The following is a 22443-nucleotide window of genomic DNA, read 5'->3' as shown; positions in this document are numbered from 1 at the left end:
CTTCTTTAAGATAGACGTCTGCGAGAGTGGAGAACTTGTCCGTTTCTTTGATAGCCAAGAAGTGAGCAGACTTTGTGAGTCGATCAACTATGACCCATATTGTATCGTTCCCACGCTGAGATCTAGGTAGACCTGTAACAAAATCCATGGAAATTTCTTCCCATTTCCATTGCGGTATCTTAGGCTGCTGAAGTAGGCCTGCTGGTTTCTGATATTCAACCTTGACTCTCGCACAGGTTAAGCATTTTCCAACGTACGTAGCGATGTGAGCCTTCATACTAGGCCACCAATAAGTAGTGCTGATGTCGTGGTACATTTTATCCGACCCTGGATGTACCGAATAGCGAGACTTGTGAGCTTCATCCATTACAAGTTCGCGTAAACCGCCATAAAGTGGGACCCAAATACGCCCCGTTACATAGTAGGCGCCGTCTTCCTTTTGTTCCATGCGTTGCCTTGAGCCGCGTAAGGCTTCAGCTTTGACGTTTTCGGGTTTCAGTGCTTCTAACTGAGCAGCTCGTATCTGTGCAGGAAGACTGGACTGAATAGTAAGCTGTAGCGCTCGCACGCGCTTCGGTAGAGTGTCTTTCCGACTGAGGGCATCAGCCGCAACATTGGCCTTGCCTGGATGATACTTGATAGCGCATTCGTAGTCGTTAAGTAGTTCAACCCATCTCCGTTGACGCATATTCAAATCCTTTTGCTTAAGAATATGCTCGAGACTCCTGTGATCGGTGTAAATCGTGCACCTGGTACCGTACAGGTAGTGTCGCCATATCTTAAGCGCGAAAACAACAGCTCCCAGTTCTAAATCGTGCGTCGTGTAGTTCCGTTCATGAACCTTGAGTTGTCGAGAAGCGTAGGCTATAACTTTATCCCGCTGCATCAATACACAACCAAGCCCCTGTATCGATGCGTCACAATAAACCACGAAGTCATCTGTGCCCTCGGGCAGTGAGAGAATAGGTGCGCTGCAAAGCCTATCCTTTAAGTACTGAAAAGCGGTCTCTTGCGTATTACCCCATCTGTAAACGACACCTTTCTGTGTTAACATAGTAAGTGGTTGCGCGATCTTTGAGAAGTCTTTAATAAATCGCCTGTAGTAACCCGCCAAACCCAAGAATTGGCGTATTTCTGTCGGTGTACGTGGTGCTGGCCAGTTTCTGATCGAATCAACCTTGGATGGATCGACATGAATCCCATCCTTGTTCACCACATGGCCTAAGAAGTGGACTTCACGAAGCCAGAAGTCGCATTTTGAAAACTTTGCGTACAGTTGCTCCTTTCGAAGAAGTTCCAAGATAAGACGTAAGTGCTGCTCGTGTTCCTCCTGACTCTTGGAGTAAATCAGAATGTCGTCGATGAAAACGATAACAAACTTATCAAGATAAGGTTTGTACACCCTGTTCATAAGGTCCATGAAGACTGCAGGCGCGTTCGTAAGCCCGAATGGCATGACAAGAAACTCGTAATGACCGTAGCGAGTTCTGAAAGCGGTTTTGGAGACGTCCTCATCCCGGACTCTCAGCTGATGATACCCTGTCCTTAAATCAATCTTGGAATAGTAACACAACCCTTGCAACTGGTCGAATAGGTCATCTATGCGCGGAAGAGGATAACGGTTCTTCACCGTCACCTTATTGAGTTCGCGGTAGTCGATGCACATCCTGAACGTACCGTCTTTCTTCTTCACAAATAACACTGGAGCTCCCCAAGGCGAAGAGCTTGGACGAATAAAGCCCCTTTTCCAAGAGCTCTTGTAGCTGCTTCGACAGTTCTTCCAGTTCGGTTGGAGCTAAACGATACGGTGCGCGGGCTATTGGTGCTGCTCCAGGAGCTAACTCAATCTGAAACTCGACTTGACGATGAGGAGGTAAACCAGATAAATCTTCAGGAAACACTTGAGGAAAATCACGCACAACTAGTATATCCTCCAGCTTCTTTTCCTTTGCTGATGCGTCAGTGACAAGTGCCAGAATGGCAGTATGTCCCTTTCGTAAACATTTCTGAGCCTTCCAGAAAGAGGTGATGCCAACCATAGCACCACTCTTGTCGCCTTGAACTTCGAGAGGTTCTTGACCCGAATGAGGAATGCGAACAATCTTTTCTTTGCATAGGATTTCTGCTGGCTGTTGCTGCCGGCGATTCCGATTTGCAGGTCGTGGACTCCTGAATCCTTAGCTTCTGCTGTGCTCTGGTGATCACTATTCTTGCGCTGCTGCTATGCTTGAGACTGAACGGTAGCCGAACCCTTGCTGGAAGTGGTAGCAGAAGTGGTAGCGATAGTAATAGGGATGATACAACTAGGCAGTCTGTTCTGTTCCACTGCCTGATCCGTGAGGCGATGAGCAAGACACTGAATGTCTTGGATTTTGTCGAGGTTAGCCGATGTAGCATGGCTCTGAATCTCTGAGGCTAGACCCTTGAGGTACAATTTGATACGCTTGTTTGGAGGGTCCACCATGGTTGGACACAAGATGGCCAGTTCGTTCTATCGTTTCGTATGAGCTTCAATTTCTGACCCCGTCATTTTCAAATGGTAAGGCTCCACTTCCAACTTGTGGATGTCATCACGCGTGTAGTATTCCCTTTTAATGCGTTCTTTGAATTCGTTCCAGGGGGTGGCGTTAGCAGCTGCCAACCCTAGTATCTGTACTTGCGCGTTCCACCTGGTTAGCGCGATTCCTACCAAAGTACCAGTGTCGTACTTGACCCTGCGAGCCTCAGGGCGTTCACACATGAAGTTCTTGAATGTGCCACTGAATGTGCTTGGACGACAGTCCATGATGTTCTGGAATGTGCAGAGAGGTTGATGTGCGTTCTGACCCGTTGCGCGAGAAAGATGGGTCAAGATTAAGCGCGAGAGTTGGGTCACGAGAGTAGGATCTAACGTCCTAGGATAGGTTTGGAATAGCAGATTATACCTCCTGCTGGTGCGGCTGCAAGCGCCGCAGCGACTTGTTCGTTAATGAGAGCCGTCAACTGGGCTTGTGTCATGTCAACACGTCCAGACATGATCGAACAGTAAAGGTAGCATAAGTATGAATGGTTCGCGAGTAGTACGATGACAGAAGAGTGTAAGCACGTATGTGTTCTCAAGCAATAACAAGTTGTGAGCAAAGTAATGTAAGCATACTACGAGCAAAGTTCTATGCAAATTCTAGCATGTAGGCAATAAACATAAACATTATTACCTAGGAAGTTGAGTCTTGCACGTGGAGCGAAGCGTCGTTGTGGATCGTTGAGAGCACTGTTCTGGTTATAGTCTGGTTTTAATAAAAACGTTTTTCCCATATTAAAACCAAGTTCTCTATAACCAATGGCTCTGATACCAATCTGTCACACCCCCAAAATCCACACGCGGAGTATCACCGCTTGGGAGCGTGACCGACCAGGATCAAGCCACCAATCATATTGAACATGCATTTAATATTAAGTAAAATAACTGAAAACCATCCATTCAATACAAAAGGTGATCAAACAAATCATCGTTTCAAAATGTAGCGGAAGCATAGTAAATAAACCAGTAGTAGTTAACAGTTTTAAGTGTCATAATAGCTCAACCGAAAAGCCACGGTCCTTGTCCACAACGACCCGCTTCTCCAGTGCAAGCTCCCAGTACCTAACGATCTGCAAGGCATATAACAGAATGATCAACAAACTAGTTGAGCGAGTTCACAGAAAGTAAATGCGTAATAGTAAGTTTGTTTGTAACAGGTGGCTCTACTGGGCCGTTTGTATGTTCTATTGGTGGTGGTGTTCCACGTTACTGGTGGTGGTGTTCCACGTTATTGGTGGTGGTGTTCCACGTTACTGGTGGTGGTGTTCCACGTTATTGGTGGTGGTGTTCCACGTTATTGGTGGTGGTGTTCCACGTTGTATAACCACTAGACTACTCGTAACTATAGGTATCCTTCACAACCGAGGATAGTGATCAGTATAAGTATCCTTCACATCCGAGGATAGTGATCAGTATAAGTATCCTTCACATCCGAGGATAGTAATGTGGTAGTCTAGTCATAGTGTCAATAGTGTATCTAATCAACCTTTCAATCCCATTCCCAACACCCCGGGAATCCCATGCCTTGGTAAGAGTGTGAACTCACCTTGGTTTGCTCGGTATGCTAGGTTATGCACTCACAAGAATTTAATCACGTCCTATTGTATGCACGTATGACAAATCAGTTCATGTTCGCAATGATACGCATGCAATTTAATGTTCACATAGCAGTCAGTTTGCATATCGGCACAACACGTATTATTGCACGTATACAAATGTTAACGTTCATCAAGCATGGCATGCCAAATAAATCAAGCATATAATTCCATCTTTCAAAGTAGGTTCATAAATCCCTAGTATCTTTCGAATCCAACTATTATCTTTCGACAACAGTTATCACAATTATCCTTCGGACCGAATGTTATGTTTCGGACCACTGTCATCTTTCGGTCAAAGCTATCTTTCGGTCCAAACTATCTTTCGGTCAAAGTTATGGTTCGGTCCAAACTATCTTTCGGTCAAAGTTACTATGGTTCGAAGGATAGGCATCTTTCGGTTCACAGCAACCATGTTTCGGATAACAGTATCTTTCGGCATATTGGTTATCCTTCGATAAATAACAGTTACATTTTATTCAAGTTTTCCAAGTTTATCCGATTATCAATTAACACAACTTTCAAGTAATCGGTTACCTAAAATCGATCAAACAGTCAGTTTCATATTAAAACCTTATGAACCCTAATCTGAATAACAAAATCATTCAAACTATCCGATTTACACATAGGTGCCGATTACATAAACGTGTCCGATTACAATATGAACAATTCGATTAACATATATCCGATTATCATACATATCCGGTTAACATACAAACAACATATTGCAATACTAACATACATATCCGGTTATCATAGCCGATCCACAAGACATCATCATTGAACATCATCAAAACAGATTCGATTAACATACTAACAATATATTGCAAGACAATTTATTAATCATGAAAATCAAAGCATCATAAACAACATCACACACTAACCGGAAGTCTGGATTACGGAATGAAATCCTTCGAACAGAGAGTAGGTCTGCTATATGCCGTCACACACACACAAGGGAACTAGGGTTTTTGAAACTAACCGTCGACTTACATGCATTCACGTATTTAAACGTATCACAGGAATGGGCCAAGCCCATTAGAAAGGCTGGGCCGAAAGATGTCGAAGGATAAAATCCTTGGTCGAAGGATATGTTTCGAGATCCTTCGAACCGAAAGTTGATCCTTCGAATCGAAGGATATGTTTCGAGATCCTTCGAACTGTGTGTCATGCTTCGTGATTTAGACTAAGTGTTTTAATAATAATTCAAATATTATATTTTACAATAACCAGTAATCACATGTATGCACAATGACATCGCGTTTCATTAACACACAACGCGTACAGTTACAAGTCACACAAGTCAAACGGTCAAAGTCAATGGTCAAAGTCAACGTGCATTTAAAGTCGAAAGGTCGAGTTGTCACAACGGTCCTTTCCATGACAGAGGTATAAGGACAGTGGTGTCCCCTCCTTGATTGATCATCCGCTTGGACGAGAGAAAATTGGGGTAACTGTGCAAGCCAATTTATTATTATGGGGGCCCACGTAATAACAACTTGTAGTGCATGGAAATCCTGGTGGACTCTACGGGCCAAGCTAACGATTACTACACAAAAATAAACTCTAGGTGCGCACAACTTCAAATGGTAGAACAATACCTAGATCAGTGCTTTAGCACTTTATAAAGTAGGAAACCTGTCTTGCCTACTCCGTGCCTACCCGTGTATGAGACATTTGAGAAATGATATTTAAGCAAGAAAAGATGGATAACATTCAGAAAGATTCCGTGACGTTACACTCTACCACTTTATGAAACTTGTATGACCAAAGCGATGTAGCCTCGAATACATTATTACAAACAATAAGCCAAGTCGCCAAGCCTATGAAGGCTCAGTAATTGTTTCCTCGCTCATACATTGATGATTATGTATACATGTGATAAAAGGTGATTACCTGGTTACTTATGGTACTATGTACCTCGTGGACAATTATGGAATATTGTCTATCCCACCTCATACCTTTTGATAGAAAAGGAATGCCGCCCAGACGCGACACAGACAGCAGTATGTTACCAAGGACAGAAGCCGAGCTTCAAGAACGTATCGCACATGCAATTGCACGACATGAATGTAACACCTCGAAAATTTGCGTCCTATAATGTATTGACACGTGTCATAAGCTTGGATGTGTTAATGAATACTATAGAGGGACTAAAGTTGACAAACATAGAAAGTATGTGAATTCAAGGGTTCAAAATGTCAACAATGGATAAATATGCCCTACAATATCCCTACATGATGTTTATACCCTTAAACGAATGATTCATGGATCATACGAAGCTCATTGTGAAAGAAAGTGAGAAATTACAAACTACAGGGGTTAAATGTGTCAACATGTTTAAGTTGTACCTCTGAGTGACCTTTTAGCAAACCCGAAGCTTTGTAGAGGTAAATTATGCTCACTAGAATAAGTGATTAAAATTTCACAAAGTTTCGATAAAGAATGAGGAAGTTATGACAATATTCGTATTCTAGGGGTTAAAAGCGTCAACGTTGAAAGTTAAGACTTTTCGGGTAATAACAAGGTAAACAAGGACTTAGCATGATAGGTAAAAGTCTAGGGGCCCTTGTAGGTAATTTGGAAGGGGTCAAAGTGCAAGAGATAAGTTAAGTTGACCTTTCGAAGAACCAAGAGCCAGCCTGCAATTAATGAAAGATTTGGAAATCAGATCAGAAGACCCATGCGGGGCGCGTAAGCCTGGTGAGAGGTCTTACGCAGGCCGCTTGGCTTGCCCAGATGCAGAAACTTGTTTCTTTTGCCTGTTCAGCCCATGTAGCCGACTTATGTTGCCTTTAAACACTCCCAAGAGCTGCCTAAACAACCCCTAGACATTTAGGGACACTTGTTAATCATCCATGGTCATTGCTAGCATGATTTGTCAATGATCTAAGGTGATTAAGGCACTATATAAAGGCCATTGTTGCACACTTCGATCATTCATTCATTCCTTCACCATCTGATCATTTCTGGAGCTCAAGACCTCCTTCTAAACTCCCCTAGTCGTGCATAGGAACTTTGTAAGTATGCTTGACCTTTCCTTATTGAGTTTTCGCTTAGTTTTAGCTTAGAAGTCAAACCGTCATAAGTAACGGTTGACTTAATGATTAATTGCTATTGGTCCAGTGATTGATCGAATCGAAGGTGGTTATAAGTTGGTAATCATGTGGGCTTTAAACCCTTAAAAGGGCACCCTCTGATTCCCATTCTAACTAGATCAAATGTCGGGTCAAAGTTGTTTATAAAAAGTCAACAGAAACTTAATTTTCGATTTAATGCATAAGTAGCAATGTAGAATGCGTATAACCTATTTTGTCACTCATATAACTTGGTAATGAGTTTAAGAACTGATCTAAGCTTGTTGATCCGACAATTTCCTGTTTTGACCCGGTTCGAAACCGAAAGTCGCAAAACTTTGACTTTTGCTTTGACTTCAGTTCTGACCCGTTTTAGTAGAGTCTAGAAGTGCCTTAGGACTTCCTTAGGACCAAGTTACATGGGGGTATAACCCTCTGTGACCGGTTCATTGTTTGTCCGAGTCTTTTGCACATTTCCGTTAAATGCTTAAAAGTTGACCAGAACGCCCTTTTTACTTTAAAACGAGAATTTTGGACATGTGACAGGACAATAACCTTAGTTACTGATTTCTAAGCATGTCCCTAAAATTTCACGTCAATCCGGGGTCTAGAATAGGAGTTGTGCTAAATAGCGCAATTACGGAAACTTTAGTAATTAAACGGCGCATTTAGCGTAAAGCCTATCTAAACCCAAATTTTGACACCAAACCTTTTACACACTGATGTAAAATAATATTTTGGGATTTTTAAAAATTTTTAATTATTTTTAACCTGCTCATAACCTGCGGTTATGGCATCGATTCGGTAATTACCGAATATACCCTTTTTGGACATAACTTGAGTTCTACATAGTATTTTGACCTGATTCCAGTTGCTACTGATTTTAAATAATAAATAAAGTATTTTGAACTTATTAAACTGTTCGGAAAACTCAGATTTCCTGTAGAACTCAGAAACCTCTTTTATAATCCTTAAAAGAGACCGAATTACCCCTACGGGGCGTATATTGGATTTAAACTCATTACGGGCATTATGGAAGGTGTCCTACTGATACCACAACCTCTTTAGAGTATATTAACTTAGGAAACTTGTGTAGGACTCTTACGGTTACCCGTTAAGCCTTTTGCGCGCACGGTTCGGTTTATGTAACTAGCTTACATAAACTAGCCGAAACGGGTCAAACCTTATCAATTTTTACTTCAAAATCCAGAGTGTGGTTATTATATCCATATAAAACAAGTCTTCAAACTTGTTGGGTCCAAACCACATTCCATTCCCGGTTTTCGCCTTTCACGCGATTAAACCGTATTTATCCTTTGGAACTGACCGGTCTAAGCTAAGGCTAAATTAAAGACCCGTTAGCAATCTAATAGGTTAATAAAACCTTCGTTCCAGATTGAGAGCCCCAGTAGAAGTACTTGCGCTTGCTGATTAGAATATACGGCTGAGTATAAATTGCTTTTGCTAGCTCAGGTAAATACTTTTAACTTATTTTCCCTATACGGGCTTGGGATACGGTATTGTAATAATACCGCTTGGTCGGGTATTGAATGTTTAGTCGGATTGTGATTAAATTATTGAGGTAACCCGCTTTAATCTGTATTGTTTGAAATAAAAGCCTTTAGGGGTTAATGACCATGTCCCGGATATCCCTGACATCATTGTATTATAAAATGGCCACGCCTTATGCTCGAGGTGTAGGCATACCCCTGACAGTGCATAAGGGAAACGGTATCTCACTCTCTTGTGGGCCTATACTTGTGGCGTGTCTGTTAATCTTGACTCGATTTCTACATCGGGCCCTGAACATACAACGAACATGTAAATCTGTATACAAGATTATAAAGATAATTGTCCCAAGTTATTAAAGATATGTTGTGCCTTGTGCATTCAAATCAATTTTATTAAACCTTTCCAAAAGAGTCGGTTAATTGTATTTACCAGTGTAAACTGACGTATTTTCCAAAAAGGGTTAAGTGACAGGTACTAAACGTAATTGGCTGGAAGCTCAGGGCGTTAATAAGGAATCTTACAAGTTCTAGATGCCTAAAGTCTGTTGAACAGTTTTCTTTTATTTGACCCGCCTGTGGATCCTTTACTTTCCGTTGTAATACTTTGACATTACTTAATATTCAGAATGTAATATATTTATCTTTTGCTTCCGCTGTGCATTTATATATTGTGTTGTTTGACTATGATGACATCAATTACGTCACGATACTCCCCACCGGGCCCACCGGTGATACGTGGAAATTCGGGGTGTGACAGGTTGGTATCAAATCCAACATTGAGTGAATTAAACACTAGCCTTTTGTGTTTAATCTCAATGACACAGTAGCACATTCCTTAAAAACTTCTGAGTCTAGACTTAACATAGGAATACTCTCGATTCTAATCTGGAATTTATTGCTTCCAATTATTTTTCTATATTGGATACGTCGCCAAGCGAAGAAGCTGTATTAGGATTTCTCCTCATCTGGAGCCTGCAAATGCTGAACTTCGTACCACGACTAGGATAAAACGTGCATCCAGGGAGAAAACATTCAGAGATAAGGTGAAAACTCCTTTTTGCCGAAGATCGTATCTTTAATAAATCCTTGTGAAGACATGTTTATCTTTTAGTCCCTTCATGGACAACATCATCCCTTTCAAGTCCCGTTAGGGCAATTATATACTCCTTTTCTCATTTTGTATGAATATAATATATCAAATAAATCAAATTATTATCCCTTTTCATAATTGATCTACCAGTATAAATATTGAAGGAATCTTAAAGGGGTAAAACCTAGCTTGAATGTCATTAAAGACCTAGCTATGATGGAAAAACCTGTTTAAAAGAGATTCAGATTCTTGTTAACATCCGAAAGCATGTTAACGCTCCTGACAACAGTAATATGATAAAAATTACACTTGTCATCTTTACATTGGGAAATTCCAAACCATTATCTAGCCTAGTAATTTAGAATCATGGCTTAGATCATCAAATGAAGATGATCATATTATAAACATCCATTAGTGATGAAGTGCCTACGGGCCAAACTTGTTGTCCGATAAGACAACGACCGTGGTGGTCTTCGACCCCCGTCTAAAGATGTTTGACTACGTCCAAGCATAATAGTTTGTATGATCAATACGATCCTGACTGATATCATCAAATAAAGATGGTCATATTATAAACATCCATAAGTGATGAAATGCCTACGGGCCATACATATCGTCCCAAGGGACAAGTTACAGTTGATGTCTTTGACTCTCTGTCAACAAAAGGTAATGAAATATGTTCAAACCTTAATGCCTAGATTCTCTGAAATCATGGCTTATAAATTAAAACAGTCCTTGTGACTAGGCCTTTTTGCGTCACTTTAATATCCTTAATGTTTTATAACTAGGATAAATTACAATGAAAATATAACTAACAAATTAACCGATATGGTTCATATTACCATGGTTGATGAATCGTCAAAAATGATGATTCCAAAATAACCTCTGAGTAAATGATTGTCATTATGTATGTAGCAATCAAGCTACATGGCAGGATCGGATGAGGTCAACAGCCATTCGAGGGAGGATAATGATGCTCCCAGAGTTAATATAACTGGTGCGGAACTGCGGGCATTAATAGATAATGCCGTTACACAAGCTCTCGACAGACAGTATGATGAATCAAGTGATACACACTCTAAGACTCTATCCGTGGCTCGTAGTAAGCCCCTTTCTAAATCACACGAGTCGAAAGAAGACGATAATCGTAACTCGTCAAATCAAAAGAGTGTCCCGTCTAGACAGGTGGTGCTTTATCAAGAGGCACCAGTTAAGACCTGCTCATACAAATATTTTGTCTCCTGCAAGCCCAGAGACTTTGCAGGAGAAAAAGGAGCCGTCGATTACATGACGTGGCTCGATGAGATGGACACCGTTGTAGATATTAGTGGATGTGCAGACCAAGACATTGTGAAGTTTGTTTCACAATCTTTCAAAGGAGAAGCCCTAGCTTGGTGGAGGTCACTGATCCAAGCTACGGGGAAGATCCCTTTGTACAACATGACTTGGGATCAGTTCGTTGCTCTTATCAAAGAGAATTACTGTCCTCAACACGAAGTTGAGAAAATTGAGACTTAATTCTTGACATTAGTCATGGAAAACTTAGATTGTCAAGCATACCTTACAAGTTTCAATACTATGTCTCGATTGGTTCCTTACTTAATCACGTCAGAACCAAAGCGTATAGCTCGCCTTATTGGGGGTCTAGCCCCAGAAATAAAGGCAAGTGTGAAAGCATCGAGACCTGCTACGTTCAGATCAGCGGCCGACCTGTCGCTATCTCTGACCCTTGATGTGGTCAGAAACAAGACGGCCAAAGCCTCAGAAGATGGAAAATGTAAAAGGGAGGATGAGGATTCTCATCGCTCTAATAAGAAGACAAGGGGGAACTCTGAGGATGAGAAGAGTTCCGGGTATAAGAAAGACAGCCAGCAGTCGGGTGAGAAGACCAGGTGCGAAACCTGTAGGAAATACCACCTCGGGAAATGTAGGATTGAATTTCAGCCTCTACCTTGTGGGATTTGCAAATCTAAAGAACATAAGACCTTGGAATGCAAGGAGTTAAAGGACGCAACCTGCTACGGTTGCAACGAAAGGGGGCATATCAAGACTAACTGCCCTAGAAATCAGAAGAAGCCCGAAGAAGCCAAGAGAACAAACGCATGAGTCTTCAGGATGAACGCCCAGGAGATGGTGCAGAATGATAAATATATAGCAGGTACCTTTCCTCATTAAGCAGTTTAGGCAGAAGTTTATTTCATGCCCGCACGTATGATTCTATAATGAATGATAAATGTTGAGAACTGTTGTCTCCGCCTGTTTAGGACTCCGGTCATTTAATGCGAGATGGAAATTTGCCGACGATACTTAAGAAAACGCTCCAACAAATCTTAGATGGATATTTGTATCTATTAGGAATTACTCTTTTCTGATACCCTGATGACAGGCTTTCATGCTAACCAAAATTCATCAATATATTAAAGACAGACGTGACGTTTTAACCCCCTGTCAAAAAGATGATGGATTAGGTCCAAACCTTAAATGCCATTGATGGTCTTCCATGACCTAGGCTAAACATAATGAATATATATATTAAATAACATTCATTAAGAATGTTAGTACTATATTGGCCTGTATGGTCTATAGATACTATAGTTAGTATATGTTTAGGCCATCAGGATGAAGAATAGCAGTTGTTGGATTGCAGCTAAGAAATTGTTTTATTGGTGTTAGAAACCAATATCGAGTATGGCAAACTCAGATAAGACAGCCATTGATCGTGTTATGAATGATGCGACACATGCCAATGATGCTACGATTGTGAGCCTTAGAATTTCCGAAGGTGTTCTTCAAACTATGATAGACGCAGCTGTTGGGAAGGCTGTGAAAGAGGCTATGAAAAAGTTCAAGGAACCCCAGGCTACTCGCTCTAAATTTTATCTAGGACCACATTTCCTTACTTATAAGGAGGATCTTGTTCGTGCCTCAATTGCAAAAGATGAGCTAAAAAGGAAAAGGGAGGAAAATAACTCCCAGAACTCTATGAAGAAGAACAAACAAAAGTCCAACCAGAAACCAGTATGCAAGACCTGCAAGAAACACCATTATGGAAAGTGCAGGTTCGAACCAAAATCCCAATCACAACCAAGGGTTTGTGGGATCTGTAAGTCAGGGGAACATAAAACGTTGGACTGCAAGGACATGGAGAATGCAGTCTGCTTCGGCTGTAATGAGAAAGGCCACATCAAGACCACATGCCCTAAATATGTCAAAGGAAATGCGGCTAAAGAAGGAAAGCCTAAGAATGAAAGCGCCTAAATACCTGAGCTAGTTCATAAATAATGGCCTCAGGTACATTCCCTAAATTTTTATCAGAAAATTTAAATGCTAAGAGCCTTTATTTTGGTTCGGATACCAATAAACCCTTCATAAACGATAGGTATAGCAAGCTTTTAAAAACGTATCATAAAAAACCCTATATATTAAGCGTAAGGTAAAACCTACGGGTAGAAAATTCACAGGAACCATTCCTTCTATTCATGTCGGAAATCTTAAATCATAAAGTCCTAATGTACTCTCTCTCCACAGATAAAGTACAACATCCTATAAAATTCATATCCCTTTGATCTCCATTGATTTCGAATACCAAATGGTATGACGAAAGCGCCATATGAGGATTTGTGTATCCTAATATGTTCCATAGATTGCTTCCATGCCTGATCAGTATGGGGGTTTAATGCATGGAACCACAAGGATATTCAAATAAGCATATAGTACCAAAGTCAACCAGTAGTATTCAAAGAGGATATCTAGAAAATGGAAAAAAAAAATTTAGTAAGTGTCTTTGAATAAATCTGTGGACTCGTACATGAGTCACTCATTTGACACAAGCAAGGATGGATGGACTGGAGCCTGAGATTCGGAAAATCTCTGTAATCTCCTTGTATCTTGATTATCTTCTACTAAGACTACCCTGTTTACCTCCCGAGAGGCGAGTAGAGTTAAGATTTATATTCCATTTAGGACTGCATTATTATTATGAAATCTCCAAGATAGCTAGTACCATTATTGGAAAGGGTCGAAAACCCTGATTAAGTAAGTTTTGAAATAGAGGGTTCATATAGCCTAACTCAATATTCCGAGAGTTCAGTATAATGAATTAAGTAAGACGGTTCATTCTGCTTATGCATTATTACCGCAACCATAAATAGGCATCGATCAGGAAATTCCATCAACTGCCCAGGATCGTCGATTTATTCGACTAATGACAAGGATTAGCTATTCCCTGAATTTAATTAAGCAGTGGTTGGAATAACCATCTTACCTTAAGATAAGCTTTCTATAAAGATTGATATATAAGCATCAAGGCTGCTCCTTTGGAGACCTTGTATAGGTAGAATGTTAAACATCTATTGTTGGGACAATAGATTGGTAAGCCCAATATTCAGGATCTGAAAGTTACATTGGAAACAACAAATAAGATCATACAAATCCCTAATCATCTGTAAGAAGCCAATATTCGGCAGAAAATCAAGGATTACGGAATATAGCGAACCTCCTAAGATTCTTGATAAGGAATAAGGTCCAACAAGAGATATCACCCAGGAAGGGTGTGCCAAATTGTTAAATTTTCAGGCTAGTTGAGCCCTGAAAATATATAAAATCAATCGAAGGAAAATCGAATGTATCAAGATCAAGTAGCTTATAAGCTAAAACCTATTTAAGAAGCTTGACGGAGCTCGCAATATACTGCACACTAGTGACTGAAGGATGTATTTCACCGATAAGTCAGGAAACACTATCACACAAAGATATGCAGATTTATGATGTGATAAGCATCCTGTGTCGATTAAGGATTGACAGGATTAGAAGCCCCAAAAAGATACATGTACCTATTATAAAGGTCAATTGGAGTACCTTAAAGGCTCAAAGGTACTGGGGAAGATTAAGCCCAATATAAGACAGAAAATACTTCCTACATGATGTTTATACCCTTAAACGAATGATTCATGGATCATACGAAGCTCATTGTGAAAGAAAGTGAGAAATTACAAACTACAGGGGTTAAATGTGTCAACATGTTTAAGTTGTACCTCTGAGTGACCTTTTAGCAAACCCGAAGCTTTGTAGAGGTAAATTATGCTCACTAGAATAAGTGATTAAAATTTCACAAAGTTTCGATAAAGAATGAGGAAGTTATGACAATATTCGTATTCTAGGGGTTAAAAGCGTCAACGTTGAAAGTTAAGACTTTTCGGGTAATAACAAGGTAACTTAGCATGATAGGTAAAAGTCTAGGGGCCCTTGTAGGTAATTTGGAAGGGGTCAAAGTGCAAGAGATAAGTTAAGTTGACCTTTCGAAGAACCAAGAGCCAGCCTGCAATTAATGAAAGATTTGGAAATCAGATCAGAAGACCCACGCGGGGCGCGTAAGCCTGGTGAGAGGTCTTACGTGGGCCGCCTGGCTTGCCCAGATGCAGAAACTTGTTTCTTTTGCCTGTTCAGCCCATGTAACCGACTTATGTTGCCTTTAAACACTCCCAAGAGCTGCCTAAACAACCCCTAGACATTTAGGGACACTTGTTAATCATCCATGGCCATTGCTAGCATGATTTGTCAATGATCTAAGGTGATTAAGGCACTATATAAAGGCCATTGTTGCACACTTTGATCATTCATTCATTCCTTCACCATCTGATCATTTCTGGAGCTCAAGACCTCCTTCTAAACTCCCCTAGTCGTGCATAGGACCTTTGTAAGTATGCTTGACCTTTCCTTATTGAGTTTTCGCTTAGTTTTAGCTTAGAAGTCAAACCGTCGTAAGTAACGGTTGACTTAATGATTAATCGCTATTGGTCCAGTGATTGATCGAATCGAAGGTGGTTATAAGTTGGTAATCATGTGGGCTTTAAACCCTTAAAAGGGCACCCTCTGATTCCCATTCTAACTAGATCAAATGTCGGGTCAAAGTTGTTTATAAAAAGTCAACAGAAACTTAATTTTCGATTTAATGCATAAGTAGCAATGTAGAATGCGTATAACCTATTTTGTCACTCATATAACTTGGTAATGAGTTTAAGAACTGATCTAAGCTTGTTGATCCGACAATTTCCTGTTTTGACCCGGTTCGGAACCGAAAGTCGCAAAACTTTGACTTTTGCTTTGACTTCAGTTCTGACCCGTTTTAGTAGAGTCTAGAAGTGCCTTAGGACTTCCTTAGGACCAAGTTACATGGGGGTATAACCCTCTGTGACCGGTTCATTGTTTGTCCGAGTCTTTTGCACATTTCCGTTAAATGCTTAAAAGTTGACCATAACGCCCTTTTTACTTTAAAACGAGAATTTTGGACATGTGACAGGACAATAACCTTAGTTACTGATTTCTAAGCATGTCCCTAAAATTTCACGTTAATCCGGGGTCTAGAATAGGAGTTATGCTAAATAGCGCAATTACGGAAACTTTAGTAATTAAACGGCGCATTTAGCGTAAAGCCTATCTAAACCCAAATTTTGACACCAAACCTTTTACACACTGATGTAAAATAATATTTTGGGATTTTTAAAGATTTTTAATTATTTTTAACCTGCTCATAACCTGCGGTTATGGCATCGATTCGATAATTACCGAATATACCCTTTTTGGACATAACTTGAGTTCTACATAGTATTTTGACCTGATTCCAGTTGCTACTGATTTTATATAATAAATAAAGTATTTTGAACTTATTAAACTGTTCGGAAAACTCAGATTTCCTGTAGAACTCAGAAACCTCTTTTATAATCCTTAAAAGAGACCGAATTACCCCTACGGGGCGTATATTGGATTTAAACTCATTATGGGCATTATGGAAGGTATCCTACTGATACCACAACCTCTTTAGAGTATATTAACTTAGGAAACTTGTGTAGGACTCTTACGGTTACCCGTTAAGCCTTTTGCGCGCACGGTTCGGTTTATGTAACTAGCTTACATAAACTAGCCGAAACGGGTCAAACCTTATCAATTTTTACTTCAAAATCCAGAGTGTGGTTATTATATCCATATAAAACAAGTCTTCAAACTTGTTGGGTCCAAACCACATTCCATTCCCGGTTTTCGCCTTTCACGCGATTAAACCGTATTTATCCTTTGGAACTGACCGGTCTAAGCTAAGGCTAAATTAAAGACCCGTTAGCAATCTAATAGGTTAATAAAACCTTCGTTCCAGATTGAGAGCCCCAGTAGAAGTACTTGAGCTTGCTGATTAGAATATACGGCTAAGTATAAATTGCTTTTGCTAGCTCAGGTAAATACTTTTAACTTATTTTCCATATACGGGCTTGGGATACGGTATTGTAATAATACCGCTTGGTCGGGTATTGAATGTTTAGTCGGATTGTGATTAAATTATTGAGGTAACCCGCTTTAATCTGTATTGTTTGAAATAAAAGCCTTTAGGGGTTAATGACCATGTCCCGGATATCCCTGACATCATTGTATTATAAAATGGCCACGCCTTATGCACGAGGTGTAGGCATACCCCTGACAGTGCATAAGGGAAACGGTATCTCACTCTCTTGTGGGCCTATACTTGTGGCGTGTCTGTTAATCTTGACTCGATTTCTACATCGGGTCCTGAACGTATAACGAACATGTTAATCTATATACAAGATTATAAAATAATTGTCCCAAGTTATAAAAGATATGTTGTGCCTTGTGCATTCAAATCAATTTTATTAAACCTTTTCAAAAGAGTCAGTTAATTGTATTTACCAGTGTAAACTGACGTATTTTCCAAAAAGGGTTAAGTGATAGGTACTGAACGTAATTGGCTGGAATATCAGGGCGTTAATAAGGAATCTTGCAAGTTCTAGATGCCTAAAGTCTGTTGAACAGTTTTCTTTTATTTGATCCGCCTGTGGATCCTTTACTTTCCGTTGTAATACTTTGACATTACTTAATATTCAGAATGTAATATATTTATCTTTTGTTTCCGCTGTGCATTTATATATTGTGTTGTTTGACTATGATGACATCAATTACGTCACGATACTCCCCACCGGGCCCACCGGTGATACGTGGAAATTCGGGGTGTGACAATGAAGCCCTCCGCTCTGAACACAGCGGTGGCACTTTCGGAAATAACCCTCCAACTGGTTGCGCCTATAAACAATTTCTGGACTGCAAGCCATTTAATTTTGATGGCACAGGAGGTGTCGTTGCATTTGTTCGCTGGACAGAAAAGACTGACTCTGTGCTAAGAATGAGTAACTGTTCACCCCAACAGAGAGTTACCTTTATCTCAGGGTTATTTTTAGATGGCGCACTCTCCTGGTGGAACCTTCAGGTTCAGACCCTTGGTGCAGATGCTGCTTATGCACTGAGCTGGGATGAGCTCAAGGAAATGATGGAAAAGAAATACTGTTCTAGGGCTGAAATCCAGAAACTTGAGGTGGAGTTCTGGAATTTGAAAATGGAAGGACCGAAGATTCCTGAATACATCCAGCGATTTCACGACTTGTCTAGAGTCGTCCCCTACTTAGTCAAACCGGAATTCAAGAGGGTTGAACGATTCATTTGGGGACTTGCACCTCAAATTAGGAGCATGGTTACTACATCAAAGCCCTCAACCATTGCAGAAGCTATCGATTTGAGTGACACTCTTACTGAAGAAGCTCTACGCATGGGGAAATTTTCAGAATTTGAGGATAACAAGAAAGAGACTCATGTGGAGTCATTAGGAAACAAGAAGAGGAAGTCTTCAAACCCCAAAATAAGCACCCAGGTCAACTATGGGAACTCTAAAGCAAACAAAAGAAAGGAAGTGAATCCGCCGCATGGCGGGAAAGCTTATGGAGCCACTAATAAGGCTGGTGGTAAGATTTACTCGGGGACTAAGCCAAGGTGCGGGGAATGCACTTTTCACCATGAAGGTCGATGTCTGAGGCCTAAGTGCGGAAAGTGTGGAAAAGAAGGGCACAGCAAGGAAGGGTTTTCACGATCGAAACTCGTGAAACACGCCAGGATCCAGATACGGTTACGGGTACGTTCCCTATTAACCAACCTTATACATTTAATTTTGATTAATACTGGCATCAACTTTAACCTTGCATGCTTAGAACTTAAGAAACTGCTTGGCCTAAGTTCGAGTAAAATAGACGTCCCGTAGAAATGGGCATATAGAAGGTTATATTAAGCAAACGAAGCAACTAAGGATTATATTCTGGGGACTCAGAAGGCCGGAACCTTCTGTTACCATTGACTTGAGAAGTCATAATAAGATAGTCAGCATGGATTATCCAAGTATAGAGCCTGAGAGCATCCCCGTTATGGAAGAAGTTCCAGAAACCTTTTCTAAAGACTTGCCAGGAATACCTCCACAGCGCCAAGAGGAGCTTAGGATAAATCTCGTGCCAGGAATGGCACCAGTGCCGAATGACGCCTTACCGACTAGCTTCGTCCGCGAAGCATGAGCTTCCGGTATAACTGCAAGAGCTGCTAGACAGAGGAAATTAAGGACATGACATCCTTAGTTAAGAACACAAAGAGAAAGTTGACAATTTACACTTTGCATCAATTCCAGAAAAATTGGATATCAAGGATTTGCATCCTTTGCCAAGGATTGATAACCTGAACAGACCAATTGTAAGGTTCTAGTTACCACTCAAAGATCGACTTGAGGACAGGATGTCCACAACTATGAATACAAGAAGGAAATATCCCTAAAATGACCTTTAGGACTCGCTTCAAGCATTACGAGTTCCTTGTCGTACCATTTGGCTTGACACATGCATCGACAATATTCATGGACCTCATGAATCGAACGTGTGAGCCATACCTGGATAGATCATGATTATGTTTATTGACTACATTCTTATATGGCCAACGACCAAGGAAGGTCGTAAGCAACAGCTGCAATTTACCTTGCAACTCTTAGAGAAAGAACAATATGTGCTATGATAAGGAAAAGCGGATTTCGAATTCACGAGGTAAGAACTTTAAGATACACGATGGATAAAGAACGAGATTCATGCCAACCCTGCAACCAAGAGCTAAGGTGTTAGAGTTGAAGTTATGTGACGCTACTCGACAAAGTCTCGATTGCGCGTCGATGCAACGAGACCACAACATTGCATACGCGACACATTGATTAAGGAATCATAAGAAGGAACCATGATCTAGATACAATGATTGCGCGCCGCAAATTTGACAACATTACTTGTAAGAAACACTGCACGACCTTTACTAAACAGAAGGGTTGCAGCACACTGTTGATCGTAAAGACTTGAATATTAACATAGATGGACTAAACTACTGAACGATGCAGACTGTATGAACACGATACGTGCTTGTGTGATAAACTTTGATAAAAGGTTGGAACACTCACTTGCCCTTAGTAGAGTTTTCCTACAACAGTATTGTCACACCCCGATTTCCACGTGTTTCACCGGTGGGCCCGGTGGGGGATTACCGTGACGTAGTTGGCAACAATATAGTCAAACCACACAATATTTAAATGCACAGCGGAAGCATAAAGATAGATTATATTTCAACCATCAAATGTAATATCCAAGTATCACAAGTAGTTGAAATGAATCCACAGGGGATCAAAATAAAACAGAAAAATATTGTTCAACAGATAACAGCATCCCAAGCTTGCGAAACTCTAACGATGCTAAGGAGTGGCCAGCCTATTACGTGTAGAACCTGCATTTAATCTTTTTGGGGAAAAAACGTCAGTTTACACTGGTAAATACATTCAACCGACACTTTTGTAAAATGTTTAATAAAAATTGATTTGAATGCACAAGGCACAAACTCTTTATAACTTGGGATAATTTATCAATTAAATCTTGTAAAAGAATTACATGTTCACTATGCGTTCGGTCGCCCGGGTCGTGCCGGGTTTAAGGTTAATTGACACACCACATAGCATAAAACCGTGGCGGGAAGCCAACGGTTATACCTTTATAATTATGGACACATTGTCGGGTGTATGCCTACACCCGCGTGTCAAGGTCGTGGCCATTTCGTAAAATGCTGCCAAGGATATCCGGGACATGGTCATTAAGCTCCCAAAGGCGTAAAGCCAACAAAACCAATTTTTAAACGGGTCACATTGATAATACCTAACTACTAATGAGTTGGGGTCAATTGCCCGACCAAGCGGTATTTTAAATACCGTAACCCAAGCCTGTATAACGGAAAATAAGTTAAAGTATTTACCTGAGCAAGTAATAACCTCAATAAACAAATGCAAGTATCTTTTACTGGTCTCTTATTTTGGAACGAAGGTTTATAACAACCTATTAGAATCCTAACGGGTCTTTAATTTAGCCTTAGCTTAGACCGGTCAGTTTCAAAGGATAATTACGGTTTAATCGCGTGAAAGGCGAAAACCGGGAATGGAATGTGGGTTAGACCCAACAAGTTTGAAGACTTGTTTTATATGGGTAATATAAACACATTCTGGATTTTGAGGTATAAATGATAAGGTTTGACCCGTTTCGGCTAGTTTATGTAAACTATTTACATAAACCGAACTGTGAGCGTAAAAGGCGTAACGGGTAACCGTAGGAGTCCCACACAGGTTTCCTAGGTTAATATGCTCTAAAGATGTTGTGGTATCAGTAGGATACCTTCCATAATGCCCGTAATGAGTTTAATCCCAATATACACCCCGTAGGGGTATTTTGGTCATTTTAAAGGTTATAAAAGAGGTTTTCCGAGTTCTATAGGATATCTGAGTTTTCCGAACAGCTTATAAAGTTCAAAATACTTTATTTATTATTTAAAATCAGTAGCAACTGGAATCGGGTCAAAATACCATGTAGAACTCAAGTTATGTCCGAAAAGGGTATATTCAGTATTTACCGAATCAATGCCATAACCGCAGGTTATGAGCAGGTTAAAAATAATTAAAAATCTTTAAAAATCCCAAAATATTATTTTACATCAGTGTGTAAAAGCTTTGGTGTCAAAATTTGGGTTTAGATAGGCTTTATGCTAATTGTGCCGTTTAATTACTAAAGTTTCCGTAATTGCACTATTTAGCATAATTCCTATTCTAGACCTCGGATTGACGTGAAATTTTAGGAACATGCTTAGAAATCAGTAACTAAGGTTATTGTCCTTTCACATATCGAAATTCTCGTTTTTAAAGTAAAAAGGGCGTTATGGTCAACTTTTAAGCATTTAACGGAAATGTGTGAAAGGCTCGGACAAACAATGAACCGGTCACAGAGGGTTATACCATCATGTAACCTAGTCCTAAGAGAGTCCTAAGGCATATCTAAATCATACCATAATGGGTCAGAACTGAAGTCAAAGCAAAAGTCAAAGTTTTGCGACTTTCGGTTCCGAACCGGGTCAATACAGCAAATGGTCGGATCAAACAAGCTTAGACCATTTATAATACTTATTATCATGTTGTATGAGTGTTAAAATAGGTTGCACGCCATCTACATTACTGATTATGCATAAAATCGAAAGTTAACATTCTGTTGACTTTTTCAAAGCAAGTTTGACTCGACATTCGGACTAGTTAGAGTGGGAATCAGAGGGTGCCCTTTTATGGGTTTAAAGCCCACATGATTATCAACATATAACTACCTTTATTTCGATTAATCACTGGACCATTTGTGATTAACCGTTAAGTCAATCGTTAATTACGACGGATTGACTTTTAAGC

The sequence above is a fragment of the Helianthus annuus genome, chromosome 17 (genome assembly GCF_002127325.2).
Source record: "Helianthus annuus cultivar XRQ/B chromosome 17, HanXRQr2.0-SUNRISE, whole genome shotgun sequence".
Taxonomy (NCBI): Eukaryota; Viridiplantae; Streptophyta; class Magnoliopsida; order Asterales; family Asteraceae; genus Helianthus; species Helianthus annuus.
This window is presented reverse-complemented; position numbering follows the sequence as displayed.